The sequence below is a fragment of the Primulina tabacum genome, chromosome 7, assembly GCF_025594145.1.
Source record: "Primulina tabacum isolate GXHZ01 chromosome 7, ASM2559414v2, whole genome shotgun sequence".
Taxonomy (NCBI): Eukaryota; Viridiplantae; Streptophyta; class Magnoliopsida; order Lamiales; family Gesneriaceae; genus Primulina; species Primulina tabacum.
Window position 1 is genome coordinate 34999980 of NC_134556.1, and position 15571 is coordinate 35015550.

Below are 15571 nucleotides of genomic sequence, written 5' to 3' on the forward strand. Positions count from 1 at the left end.
ACTACATGAAATTACAAGACAATTGTAATCACGTATGAAACAAAATTAAAGTAAATAATCTATAAATTTCAGCAAGAGTTGCGTTCAAGCTATCTCGAGGTTTGAAAATTATTTTCTGTCATCTCGCCATTACTTTATTTTTATTTATGTTTATTTTTAAACAATCAAATTAATCTGGTAGTTGATTTTCTTTTATATATAATTTTTTAAAAAACAAATAAAATCCACAGCATTGCACACGGATGTTTATGCGGGACACGGATCCTCTGCTCTGCAGAGGAGACAACAGCACTTTGTGATGTTCTAATTTTTTTTTTCAATTGGGCTTGCAAAACATAACCCAAATTGTATTACTATTAAAATTAAAAAATCAAAAAAAATTCAATGATAAATAATTAAGTAACTTTACTTAACAAATTAAACTAGAAAAATTTAATTAAAGTATAAATTTTTACTTATATATATATTTTAAATTATAATTAAACTAATATACATTATTTCCTATAACTAATATACATTATTTGCATAAAAATTTTAAAATTACTTGTAAGTTTTAAAATTTTAATTATGTGAAAGTTTAATTTTTTCTATTTGTTTGCACTTTTTTTTATAAATTATTAAAAAAATATAATTAATATTTCAACATCATATCTGCAACATAATCTCTCCATTCAAAAACAACGAGATGAAGTTAACGATACTGACATCATCACAAGATTGAAGAACATGCTCTTAGTTTTGATTTATTGACCATATTGAATTTTTCGAAATGTAAGCCTAAAGTTTCTGGTTTTGAAGATCACGTTTTCGGATAGACTTTTTTAGACATGAAATTTCCTCAACCGAGAGAAGTATATTATCCTCGGTAAATCTAATGATCATGAACCCTGTATTTTTAGCAAACAATGACAATTGGATCTCCTTACTTGCTATATGATTCAACAACAAATTTATCTAGCATAAATTTTCAATTGTTTTTTTATATTTTATTTGGATAACCTTGTGAAAAATAGTTTTTTTTTATGAGTAGCTGAAATTGAATTTTATAAGTTATATTTCAATAAGGATTTGATAGTTGTTATGCAATAAGTAATAAAGAACAACTCAATAATCAATCACAAAAATGTTAGAATTTTTTTCAACAAAATCATGTTTCTACGCATTTATGAACATGATAAACAATATGTGGAAGTAGATCGAGCGTTACCTCCGGCCATTGAATAATTTGTAAGTTATCTGTTTTTCCTCCTATTGAAGCCTTCTAAGCACTCCAACACTCTTTGTGGATGAAGTATTTTGTTCTTATGAGGTGTGTGCTTAGGAACTTTAATCATCGGTATTTATAAGCATCTCATACCATCAACGAGTGATTGCGGGAGCCTTTTTTCAAAAGAAGAGGCGCATGCACGTCTCAATTTTCTAAAGTTGAGGTGGCATACACGTTTATTCTTCTTCTGATACGGGTCACTTTTTCTTACATTTTCTCACTTGACCCATATATCTCATTTACCATAGGAGAAAACAAAGCACATGAATCATGATGATATGTTATCTAAAAGTAAGTATTATCTTCCATGTATTACAATACATTATGTATATCAAATTTGTATAACTGAATGAATAAACCTCATGTTTATTTGAGATCAAACTTTATTGATATTTCTCGAATCAATGAACGTGTGCACAATAAATATGAGAAAAAATCACATCATAATTTCACTAATTTGTTCTTGCAACAAAATTACATAAAGGAACCAAGTCTCATTCTTTCTGCATGATCCTTAAATTTCAATGGCATGCATTTAGTCAAAAGATCTGCAATCATCAATTCAGTGCTAATGTGATCGATAATTATTTTTTATCTTTAACACGTTCTCGTATGGTTAAATATTTAATGTCGATGGGCTTGCTTCGACTATCACTTTTGTTATTTTTAGCCATAAAAATAGCAGCTGAATTGTCAGAATATATTTTTAATGGCCTAGATAGAATCCATAATTCTAAACCTCGAAATGAAACTCTTCAATCATACACGATGTGAGGTTGCCTCAAAACAAGCTACGAACTCAGCTTCTATAGTGGAAGTGGAAGTAACAGTCAATGTCTGCTTTGCACTTCTCTAAAGTACAGCTCCACCAGCTAGCATGAAAATATATCCTGAAATAGATTTTCGTGAATCAATGCAGCCAGCGTAGTCTGAATCAGAGAAGCCAATTACTTCAAAATTCTCAGTTCGTCTGAACATAAGCATATAATCTTTGGTCCCTTGAAGGTACCTCATCACTTTCTTTGCAGCTTTCCAGTGGTCTAAACCTGGATTACTATGATATCTTCCCAACATCTCAACAACAAATGCAATGTCAGTTCTAGTGCAAATCTGAGCATACATCAAGCTTCCGACAGCATAAGCATAAGGAATGTTTTTCATTTGTTCATGTTCTAGATTATTCTTTGGGCATTGGCTTAAATTGAACTTAACTTCTTTCACAATGAGAGCTATACTTGGTGAACAATCTTTCATCTAATATCTCTCTAAAACTTTGTTTATAAAGGTTTCTTGAGACAGACCTAGAATACCTCGAATTTGGTCTATATGTATCTTACTGTCAATGACATAAGATGCATCACCAATATCCTTCGTATCAAAATTTTTAGAGAGAAATTGTTTCACCTCATATAACAAACCCTTGTCGTTGGTTTCAAGTAATATATCATCCACATATAGAATAAAGAAACAAATCTTACTATCACCGACCTTTTGGTATATATATTGATCCATGATGTTCTCTACAAATCCGAATGAAGAGATAAAATCATGAAATTTGAAATACAATTGACGGGAAGCTTATTTCAATCCATATATGGATTTCTTAAGCTTACATACCAAGTGCTCATCATTACTAGAGAAAAATACTTCAGATTGTTTCATATAAACATCTACCTCTAATTATCCGTTGAGAAAAACTATTTTTACATCCATTTGTTGTAAATATAAGTCAAAATGTGCAATTAATACTAGAATGATACGGAGAGAATCTTTCGTAGATATAGGAGAAAAAGTCATCTTGTAGTCGATTCCTTTCTACTGAGTGAATGCTTAAGATACGAGTCTTGCTTTATATCTTTCAATTTTGCCTAAGGAGTCTTTCTTTGTTTTGAAGACTTATTTACATCCAATGGCTTTTACACAATTAGGCAACTGAACAAGATCTCAGACTCTATTAAATGTCATAGAATTCATATCTTATTTCATAGCATTAAACCATAATTTTGATGCATTACAACTCATGGCTTGTAAAAACGTTTCAGGATCATTTTCAGCTCCAATGTTAAAATTCAATTCTTTTAAATACACGACATAATCACTAGATATAGTTGATATTCTTATTATAGTAGATCTCCTTAGGTTGTTTGGTTGATCAAAAATTTTTTGTTGTTCTTCATTAACAACTTGATCTACTGGATTTTCATCAGCGATATGTGTAACTTCAATAACCGGTTTGCCTAACACCCGTTTGATCTTGAGGGTATGAATAACGATCAATCTATCATTTGAATAGGAGAGTTGTGAATTAATGTGATATTTCTTAAGAACTATGTCATTTGAATTATCACTTCCACTAATCAAGTCACTCTCAAGAAATTTTGCATTTCTTGATTCCACAATTCTAGTGTTGTGAGATGAATAATAGAATATGTACCCTTTGTATTTTTTGACATGCCCGATGAAATATCCACTTATAGTTCTTGGGTCCAGTTTCTTTTCATGTGGGTTGTAAACTTTTATTTCTGTAGGACCACCCCAAATGCGTATATGTTGCAAACTCGATTTTCAACCTTTAAATAATTCAAATGGCATCTTTGGGACAGCCTTAGTTGGAACTTGGTTTATACAGATGTCCTTAAGAGATTCAGTCCACAAGGATTTAGGAAGTTTGGAGCTACTAAACATGCTCCTCGTCATGTCCAATAATGTTCGGTTTCTCCTCTCAGATATGTCATTTTGGTCCAAAGAACCAGACATAGTATATTAGGCAACAATCTCATGTTCCTGAAGAAACTTCAGCAAACAGACCAGGTGCATGTCCATTCTCAGTGTATCTACTCTAATATTATCCACATCTATCGGTTCTCACGGTTTTAATATGTTTTCCACATTGCTTCTCCACTTCAGCCTTAAAAACCTTAAAGGCTTCAAGTGCTTCGTTTATGTTATGAAATATGTAGATATACATGTACCGTGAGTAATCATCAATGAAGGGGATGAAGTATTTCGGATTTTGCATGTCCATATCTGGACAAAAAATATTTGAATATTATTTTTATACTCCTATTGGCACCCTTTTTAGATTTATTGGTCTGCTTTCTCTTTATGCAATCCACACAAGTCTCAAAATCAGTAAAATCTAAAGTAATAAATACTACATCATTCACTAATATTTACTCTCTATGGAGATGTGTCCCAATCTTCTGTACCATAATATAGATGAATATTCATTTATAACACATCTTTTAATACATCTTTGATCATGTATAATGGTGTTATTAATTTGTAAAGAAATACAGAAAAGATCATCAATTATTGTACCATTTCCAACAATATTTGATTTATAAAATAAATTTATTGATTTATACAAAAACTGAAAGAAATAACCAACAGATACAAGATTTGAAACCGAAATTAAATTTCTAGAAAAACTAGGAACATAAAATGTCTTTTTCAATTTTAAAACAAAACAACTATCCAATATAAGGCAGCAAGTCTCATAGTCTCCACATGCAAAGACATTTTATTCCTGAATAGATATTGTGCTCATTTCCCTGAGGTTTCCTTAGGCTTTGCATATCCTGCAAGGTATTTTTAACATGGATTGTAGAACCAGAATCAATTCATCATGTGTTATAAATCATATCAACCATATTAGATTAATAACAGACAAATAAAATAGGAATACTTTTCTTTTCAAGTCAATCTTTAAATTTATTGCAATCCTTCTTTATGTGTCTCGTCTTTTTACAGAAGAAACACTTGGATTCTTTCTTGATGTCAGATTGGGGTGGAATTATTCCTTTCCCTTTTCCTTAACTTTGGCTTACTTCTTATACTTTCTTTGTGTTTTGTCTAATAATCGAATGTAAGTTATTTCATTTAGCTTTTGAATTCAGTTGCTAACAATCACTAACTTTTGAAATCTTCTTCTTCATCATCTGAATGTTTTGTTACTCTCAAAATTTGCTCTAAAAAATTTTCTCATTTCATTTTCAAATTCAGAAACTTTATTTAATTTTCAAAAATTCAAATAAGAACTTCAAGGTGCAATCGAAAAAAAATTTCTCAGGTAAGTTTCTTAATATTATTACGTCCCATTTTCAAATTTCAAGTTTCTTACGCAAAACTTTCATAAATAATTTTTTTTTTCAAAACTTCATGATATCCGATTTTCATAAAACAAATATTTTCAAGACAGAGATATCACTGATCTAATACCAAATGTTAGAATTTTTTCCAATAAAATCATGTTTCTATACATTTATTAACATGATAAACAATATGTGGAAGCAGATCGATCATTACATCCGGTCATTAAATAATTTGTATGTTATGTGCTTTTCCTCTTATTGAAGCCTTCTAAGCACTTCAACACTCTCTGTAGATGGTGTATTTTGTTCTCATGAAGTGTATGCTTATGACCTTAATCACCGGTATTTATAGGCCTCACTTACTATCAATGAGTGATTGCTGGAGCCTTATTGTCAAAAGAAGTGGCGCATGCACGTCTCAATTTTCTAAAGTTACGACGGCGTATGCATATTTTTTCCAAAAATGTAGGTAATGACCATCGTCATTTCCTACGTGTTTATTCTTCTTCTGATATGGGTAACTTTTTCTAACAAAAAAATCTTATGATAAGGTCTTATGAGTCAATTTTGTGAGACGAATATCTTATCCGACTTAACTATGAAAAATATTAGTTTTTATGCTACAAGTATTATTTCTCACTCTAAATATAAATCAAGTTGATTCATCTCGTTAATATAAATCCGTGAAACTGTCTCACGAAAAACATACTCATTACAAATATATATTCTCTTTGTATCACATAGATGTATATATGCAGCGACATATATAGGCATATAGCTATGGCAAAATCGAGTCGTTATGAGGTAGACAGTTCTTAAAATTATATAATTTTATTTATAATTGTTTTTAAATTTTTGTAGCAAACAAACATGAAAATATACCATTTTGGTCCACATAAAAGTATTATTTAAGATTTTTCCCATGAGATCAAAATCTCCTTCATACCTCTGTCTAAATTGTGTGGTGGAGAGAGATCAAGAGTCCCTTATGCATTCTCTTCTTCATTCGTAATTAGGTTAATTTTCTTTTCTTTTTTGTCATTTTTGTTGTCAACAAAAAATTTAAAATATAATTTCACTTTAATTATCAATTTCATGTGTTAGCAGCTTTGTAAACATTTTTTTTATGACATGTGAATCCGCGATTGCTAGTCTCGATATACATTGGGTAAACATTGTATGACTAGAAAATCAAGTTTTTAAGGTGAAATAATGACCATAAAGGGGGCATGCTGTAAAAATCAAAAAATAAAGAAGAAAGTAGAGTTTACAAACATAGTACATTATAAGTTTCACATTTGTTTTTTTCTACAAATTTTAAAAATAATTAGAAAAAAAATCATACAAAAAAATCACATTTTAACCATATTTAATTAATTTAAAAAATGGTCGCAAGTTTTTCAATAATCAGTTAACAAATATATCGGTAAAAAAGACAAAAAAAGTGATACTAAATATAAAACCTGAACTGTATATTTTGGATAATCGAGAAAAATAAATATATATATATCATTGGAACGAAATAGTGTAAAATCTAATGCTTGTCATTTTACCTAAAGTTATAGCTGTATTAATAGTGCAACCCAAATTTTTTAGATTGTAAAGGAGCTCAAACGCCAAGTTTCAATTACTCCACCCAATAAGAATAATTAATGCAGCTCAACAATATCTCATTCAATAATGCATGCATTGCACTAAATGAAATCAAATATATGATATTGGCTCTAATATCAATCGTAAGACCAAATATTTGTCGTTTTATCAAAAAGTTATAGCTGATGATAATTGTATAACTCAAATATTTTAAAATTTACAGGAACTCGATCAAGTGTCACGTTTCGATTATTTACTCATAATTGTACTATTACATCATAAGAAAGATAATATATATTTTTATATTAAAAATATGTTTTATACAAGGGTAATTTATAGAAAAATACATCTGTCAATGATTTTTTTAAGATTCAGTACACATAAGTTTTTTTTTGTATTTTAATACCTGACAAAAGACAAACTTAGTTTTTACTACATGTTTCATGTATTTTTACCTTTTTACCCTTTGTACTTAATAAAAAATTATATAAATCCCGTTTTTTGTTAGTCATCTTCTCTTTCCACTCACTATTCCCGATGCATTTGGACCACATATACATTGAATTAAAATATTTTTTTATTTAAAAAACAATTCACAACTAAGCATTGAACTTTTTGAAATATTTAATTTTACTTGCGAAATACTTAATTTCAATTTTAAAATACTTGATTTAGTAAATGACATACTCATAATGTGTATTAAAATATTTGATATTCGAATATGCAACGCAAGTTCACCAAGTGCTCGTATTTCCTTCCAAGATCCATTTGGATGACATGTTCATTTCATTTAATTATTTTTTTATTTTAAAAAACAAAACAAATTCACAACTAAGCATTGAACTTTTTCAAGTACTTAGTTTTACTTGCGAAATACCTAATTGTAGTTTTAAAATACTTGATTTGGTAAATGAGATACTCAGAATGAGTATTAAAATACTGGATATTCGAATATGCAACGCAAGTTCACCAAGTGCTCGTATTTCCATCCAAAATCTATTTAGATAACTTGTTCATTTCATTTAATTATTTTTTTTATTTTAAAAAAACAAATTCGCAACTAAGCATTGAAAATTTTTAAGTACCTAGTTTTACTTGCGAAATACATAATTTCAGTTTTAAAATACTTGATTTGGTAAATGAGATACTCATAAAAGTTAATAAAATACTGGATATTCTAGTAGGCAACGTAAGTTCACCAAATGCTCGCATTTTCATCCAAGATGCATTTGGATGACATGTACATTTCATTTAAATATTTTTTATTTTTAAATTCACAACTAAGCATCGAACTTTTTAAAGTACTTAGTTTTACTTACGAAATACTTAATTTCAATTTTAAAATACTTGATTTGATAAATGAAATACTCAAAATGAATATTAAAATACTGGATATTAGAATATGCAACATAAGTTCACCAAATTCTCGCATTTCCATCGAAGATGCATTTGGATGACATGTTAATTTCATTTAATTATTTTTTTATTGTTAAAAAAAACAAATTCGTAACTAAGCATTAAACATTTTCAAGTACTTAGTTTTACTTACGAAACACCTAATTTCAATTTTAAAATACTTGATTTGGTAAATGAGATACTCATAATATGTATTAAAATACTGGATATTCGAATATGCAAGGTAAGTTCACCAAGTGTTTGTCTTTCCTTAGAAGATGCATTTGGACGACATATTCTTCTCGTGTGATATATATTTTGTAAAAAAATATCAAATTCCCAACTAAACATGAAACTTTTAAAGTACTTAGTTTACTTGTTAAGTACCTAATTTCAGTTTCAAAATACTTGATTTCATAAATGAGATACTCAGAATAGGTAATAAAATACTCGATATTTCTAATATGCATTATGATGCAATTTCAATGCAATTGAAATTTTAACAAATACATTGTTCATCACTCGTCATGAAATAAAAATAACAATTTATTTTGATATACAAAGAAAGAACTTACTTTTACTGCGGGAAAAGTATGATACTATATTTTTGTTAAAAGTAAGTACTTATTTTGATATACAAACAACTTACTCTTACTCTACGATCACTAATGAACTGTGTTCATTTCTTTAAATGACATGAATAAGTATTCTAATGAATCTTAGTTGGAAAACCAACCATGACTGAATTTAAGTTGCATATTCGAATATCCAGTATTCTATCACATATTATGAGTATCTCATTTACCAAATCAAGTATTTTAAAATTAAAATTATGTATTTCGCAAGTAAAAGTAAGTACTTCAAAATGTTCTATGCTTAGTGATCGAGCAAAACTTTCATTGTAAAATTCTTAGTAAAAATCAATAATATTCAAGCTCGAAATAATCGCAAGTGCACGATGTCAAGTAATAATATAGTGTACAAGAGTACGAGTATCGTTCGTCTAAGGATTGTATTTCTCAATTATTATTCTCAGTTATTCAATTTTTAGCAGCGATACTTCAGATGATTGTTTACTACTACGATTATTAAATAAAAACTCAATGAAATGGTTCAAGGATTGAATGATGAAATAAATAAGCTATAATGATTGATTAAAGTTCAATGAGACATGAATTTGTTGAGATTAATCTCGGTTCACCTACCCCTCCTTAATCTACTTAATTCGTTCGACAATGATCTATGTTTTCGACGAGATTTCATATCCAATTGAACATGCCCTCTCAAGCTATGCCAAACTAATTCAACTCAGTGAAGTAATTAAATCTCTTTAATTATTTGTCAAGGGTGAATTGCATGTCGTTTTATTAAATCCCCTAGCTTTCTACCTACTGGACTATGACTATCGACGTGTATCCGGCTTCATATTTCTATGTAAATTGTAAATCCACGTTATGCTACTCGTTCCTATCACGGGTTATTCGCTCGAAAAACATTGTCCGGAAATCTTCAAATCTTCGCTCCAAGCCTTTTTTCTCTTTCAATGCTTTGTGGCTGCTAAAAAGTCCTTGAACATGTCATCCAAATGCATCTTGGATGGAAACACGAGCACTTGGTAAACTTACGTTGCATATTCAAATATCCACTATTTTAATACTCATTATGAGTATCTCATTTATCAAATCAAAGATTTTAAAACTGAAATTAGGTCTTTCGCAAGTAAAACTAAGTACTTGAAAAAGTTCAATGTTTAGTTGCGAATTTGTTTTTTTAACAATAAAAAAACAATTAAATAAAATTAACATGTCATCCAAATGTATCTTGGATAGAAATGCGAGCACTTTGTGAACTTACGTTGCATATTCTAATATCCAGTATTTTAATACCCATTCTGAGTATCTCATTTATCAAATCAAGTATTTTAAAATTGAAATTATATATTTCGCAAGTAAACGTAAGTACTTCAAAATATTCTATACTTAATTGCGAATTTTTTTTTTTAAATAAAGAAAATAATTAAATGAAATGAACATGTCATCCAAATGCATCTTGGATGTAAATGCGAGCATTTGGTGAACTTACGTTGCATATTCGAATATCCAGTATTTTAATACTCATTCTGAGTATTTCATTTACTAAATCAGGTATTTTAAAATTTAAATTAGGTATTTTGCAAATAAAAGTAAGTACTTGAAAAAGTTCAATGCTTAGTTACGAATTTGTTTTTTAACAATAAAAAAATAATTAAATGAAATTAACATGTCATCCAAATGCATCTTGGATGAAAATGCGAGCATTTGGTGAACTTACGTTGCACATTCTAATATCCAGTATTTTAATACTCATTTTGAGTATCTCATTTATCAAATCAAGTATTTTAAAACTGAAATTAGGTATTTCGCAAGTAAAACTAAGTACTTAAAAAATTTCAATGCTTAGTTGCGAATTTGTTTTTTTAAAAATAAAAAAATAATTAAATGAAATGAACAAGTTATCTAAATAGATTTTGGATGGAAATATGAGCACTTGGTGAGCTTGCGTTGCATATTCGAATATCCAGTATTTTAATACTCATTCTAAGTATCTTATTTACCAAATCAAGTATTTTAAAACTGCAATTAGGTATTTCGCAAGTAAAACTAAGTACTTGAAAAAGTTCAATGCTTAGTTGCGAATTTGTTTTGTTTTTTAAAATAAAAAAATAATTAAATGAAATGAACATGTCATCCAAATGGATCTTGGAAGGAAATACGAGCACTTGGTGAACTTGCGTTGCATATTCGAATATCAAATATTTTAATACACATTATGAGCATGTCATTTACTAAATCAAGTATTTTAAAATTGAAATTAAGTATTTCGCAAGTAAAATTAAGTATTTCAAAAAGTTCAATGCTCAGTTGTGAATTGTTTTTTTGAATAAAAAAATATTTTAATTCAATGTATATGTGATCCAAATGCATTGGGAATGATGAGTGGAAAGAGAAGATGGCTAACAAAAAAAAGGATTTATATAATTTTTTATTAAGTAAAAAGGGTAAAAAAGTAAAAATACATGAAACATGTAGTAGAAACTAAGTTTGTCTTTTGTCAGGTATTAAAATACAAAAAAAAAAACTTATCTGTACTGAATCTTAAAAAAATCATTGACAGGTGTATTTTTCTACAAATTAACGTTTATATAATACATAAAGAGAACAAAAACATAGTCCAACCAGATGAGATTCAAGGTTTAAATCTAAAGTGGAGCATGAAAGTCTTCCTTGATTGAATAATAAATTTAATTTTAAGATACTAAGATTGTTAATCTCCATTTTTTCTAGACATTATGATTAATCAAAAGAAATTAAGTTTTATGTATTATTAAAAAATGTGATAAACTATTAAAACAATCACAAAATATCTTTTGATTTGAAAAAAATTAGAAATAATTCTTATATTAATTTTAATTTGTGTTTTATTTTATATTTATTGATATTAACAAATTTAATATAATTTTTATTGGTTTTTTTTTTTTTATAAAAAAAGTAGTTTTTGGCAATCTAATTTAGTAATTGAGATTCATTAATAATGTTACTTAAAAACGACAAAGGTTAATATTTATTTGAAGGATTATATATTAATTTTCATTCCTATTATAAATTTATATCTTTGATTGAAATCAACGCTTCATATGTCTTTGTTCCTCGGATTTCACATCGACATTCCAATTTAAAATTTGACGATGTTCCTCGCTATATAAAATAAAACGGACAACATTTTTTTAGTTGTAAGAAAAAATTGTCATAATTTTATATCTAATTTTCGATTTTATCAAGATTTTGATGTTAGATTAGTTACAAATAATTCGCGATTATGTTTTACTTTAGCTTACATTTTAAATCAATATGATATTGCTTTTGTTGATAAACATTACATTTAATTCAATCAATCTAATTTAAACTTTTACTTTAAAACAATTATTTTGTAATATTTTTTTTTGTTTTATTCCATTAAAAATATACTCATAAAATTAATAATATATTTACATATTAAATTTTAATCTAAATATTTTAAATACCCGAATTCATATATTTATATTAACTAAATAAAATGATAAACTTCTCAATAATTTCAGAAATTTTTTACAATATATAGGAAGATAATGATCCTACGTGTTAGATTATTGGTGATTATATCTAAGAATTTAGCGTAGAGTACTGAATATTTTATTCATGTATTAATAAAGGTCGAGAGCAATTTCATATATATACTTTATTATTTCTATCCATTTCAAATATATAAATTTCTTTTTTATCGTATCAAATATATGCATTCAGTTTTAAAATTGAGTGACATTTCTTTCTTGTTTTCAACCAATATACTTACATTAATTAAGTAATGGGAAACGTGCTAACAATTTTTTCGAATATTTAAATTAGGGATGTCAATTCGGATGAGTTGGGTCAGGTTGAACAACTGTACTATTCAAAAATTGCTCAACCCGAATCCAACCGGAACCCGAGCCAAACCGAAAACCCTCAATCAGAACCTGAACCTGAACCTGAGTCAATCCGATAAACCCGTATAACTTGATTTTGAATTTTTTATAAATTCTTTTTAAAGAAAATTAAATAAAATTCAAAAAAAATAATACTAATATTTTAATTTAAACACATAATAACAAAATCTCTCTCATATATATGATTTAAATTTGAAAAATCTAATTGTAGAAAGTATATTTACTAAATCAAATAAACAATTATTTTAAAAATAAAAAAATTTCAAAATAAATAATAAATTATGAAAATCTATGATATAAATATGCAATAAATATTTTTCAGACATACAATATATAAAATATAGGCAATATTTATTAATTATATATTTTTTAAAAAATTTAACATTTTCAGGGTCAACCCGAGTTGACCTGAACCCAACCCAACTCGATCATTTTTTTTAGGAATCAGTTATCGGGTCCTACCCGATCTAACCCGAACCGAAAACCCCAAACCCAAACCTGATTTTTTTCGGGTTGAACCGTGTCGATTGGTGGGTCGTGTCTGATTTTGACACCCCTAATTTAAATAAGGTCAAAATATGAATTTTGTTTGTGAATTTTGTTTTTCTAATACTTTTTTTAATCAATGTGAAAAAAATGAACAAACCTATATGATTTCTCCGTCCCAATTAAATATCTCTCATTTTTTCCATCGTCTTAAATATGTAGTTCAGTTTCTACTTTTAATATCATTTTTCTTATTTTAAATAATACACTTTTATTAATGAAGTATTGAAAAACTTACAACTATTTTTAAATGAAGAAAATTTGATGAAAAATTAAATTTAGTTTGAGAATTTATGATTCTATATATTTTATTTGTAAAAAAATTAGTTGGCACACATCCCCAAAAATTTAATGCAAAAATAAATGGCGAGTAATTAATTCAGACATACTACGTTCGAGCAAACCAAAGGTGGCGTGGTTCCCTAGTTGCTATATCCTGCTGGGCTCCGGCTGTTAATAATTAAATAAATATATTAATTGTTTTTTTTATTTATTTATCTCCATGCCATTTCTTTTCACGTAAATAAAAAATTTATCGTCACATAAATAAATAAAATTATTGGAAATTTTAATTTTAAAAACAACTTTCAAATTATACCGTAAATAATTTGTTCTATTTTCAATCGTTAGTTAATTAGAAATCTCAAATTAAATTTATGTATATTAGGAATATTACAGAAAAAAATATTTTAAAATGTGGATATATGTTTATATATTTGAGATAAACAAAAAAGATGCAATAAAAATAACGGAAGAAAATATGAAATTCTAGGAAATCTAGAATTAAATCACGCCTTCAAAGTTTTATTTAGCTTGAGTTTCACACGGTGAGACTAATAAAAATTAAATATTCAAATAACCAAAATATCAACATTTTAAAATACCCAACATACCTCTATCACATAACTTATTCTAATTTATGAAGAAATTACAAAATAATTACACAATTAAATAAGCAAAATAAGCCTATTCAAAAACGAATTATAAATAATTTTATTAAAAAAATAACCAACAAAACATTTAATCATAAATTAATTTCGATTTAAATCTGGCTGTACTAAAAATATTTGTATGCCTCATCAAGTTTGAACATCTGGTTACACAATTTATTGAGAATTCAACTAGAGTTTCGTATTGGAAATATATGAGAAAAATAATGAGCTAATAATATAGAAAAAATATATTTATTGATGTAAGTCATTTTGAGTAAAATCTAAAAACACATTCATAAAAATTTATACGTAAAGTAGACAATATAATTTCATTATAAAGATGCGAATTTCATCGTACAACATAATAAATATCAAATTAAGTTAATTAATATATATAATTCGATTCTCGTATATAATAAGTTGGTTTAATTTTTATAAAATTGTATCTTGTCTCGTCTTTTTGGCAAAACGATAAACATTCATCGTTCGATTTTGATCAAGATTTTTATATGTTCAACACGATGATTATGCAACATCTACGATAATCTAATAGTTCTCTAACACAATTAAGATTTTTGAAATAAAACAAAATACACTCTAAAGTTGGTTAATTTCACTTGAAATATTTTATTTTTAGTATATAATATTATTCTATATATTTAATTTTAATATAACATTTAAAGAATTTGAAAACACGACAAAAAGTAAAGTTCTTTGATCCTAAAATTAAAATCATCTTTCATAAATGCATGGTTTGACTCATTCTTAAAATTAGAATGTTTTTCTTAAATGCACCGCTTTACTCATAAAATGAAATGATAAAGGACGAGTCCATATTTTTTATTTGACGCAAATTTATGTAAGACGATTTCACATGTCATATTTTATAGACAGATATCTTATTTGGGTCATTTATGAAAAAATATTACTTTTTATGCTAATATTATTATTTTTTATTGTGAATATCGGTAGGGTTGACAAGTCTCTCACTTCGTGGGACCGTCTCACACTAGACATACTCTTTTTCTTTTAAAATATATTCTTTATTAAATTTGAGTGAAAAAATAAGATGATGCAATAATTTGGAAATTTTTTGACCCACAATACTATTGGAAAATAAAGATAATTATTTAATTTTTAGATTTTTTTAAAACCATAAATTCGTAGTAAAAAAACTAACACTGCACATGCACACTGCGTTCCATATATATTCGTACAATATCTATTCACTGAATCGATTTCC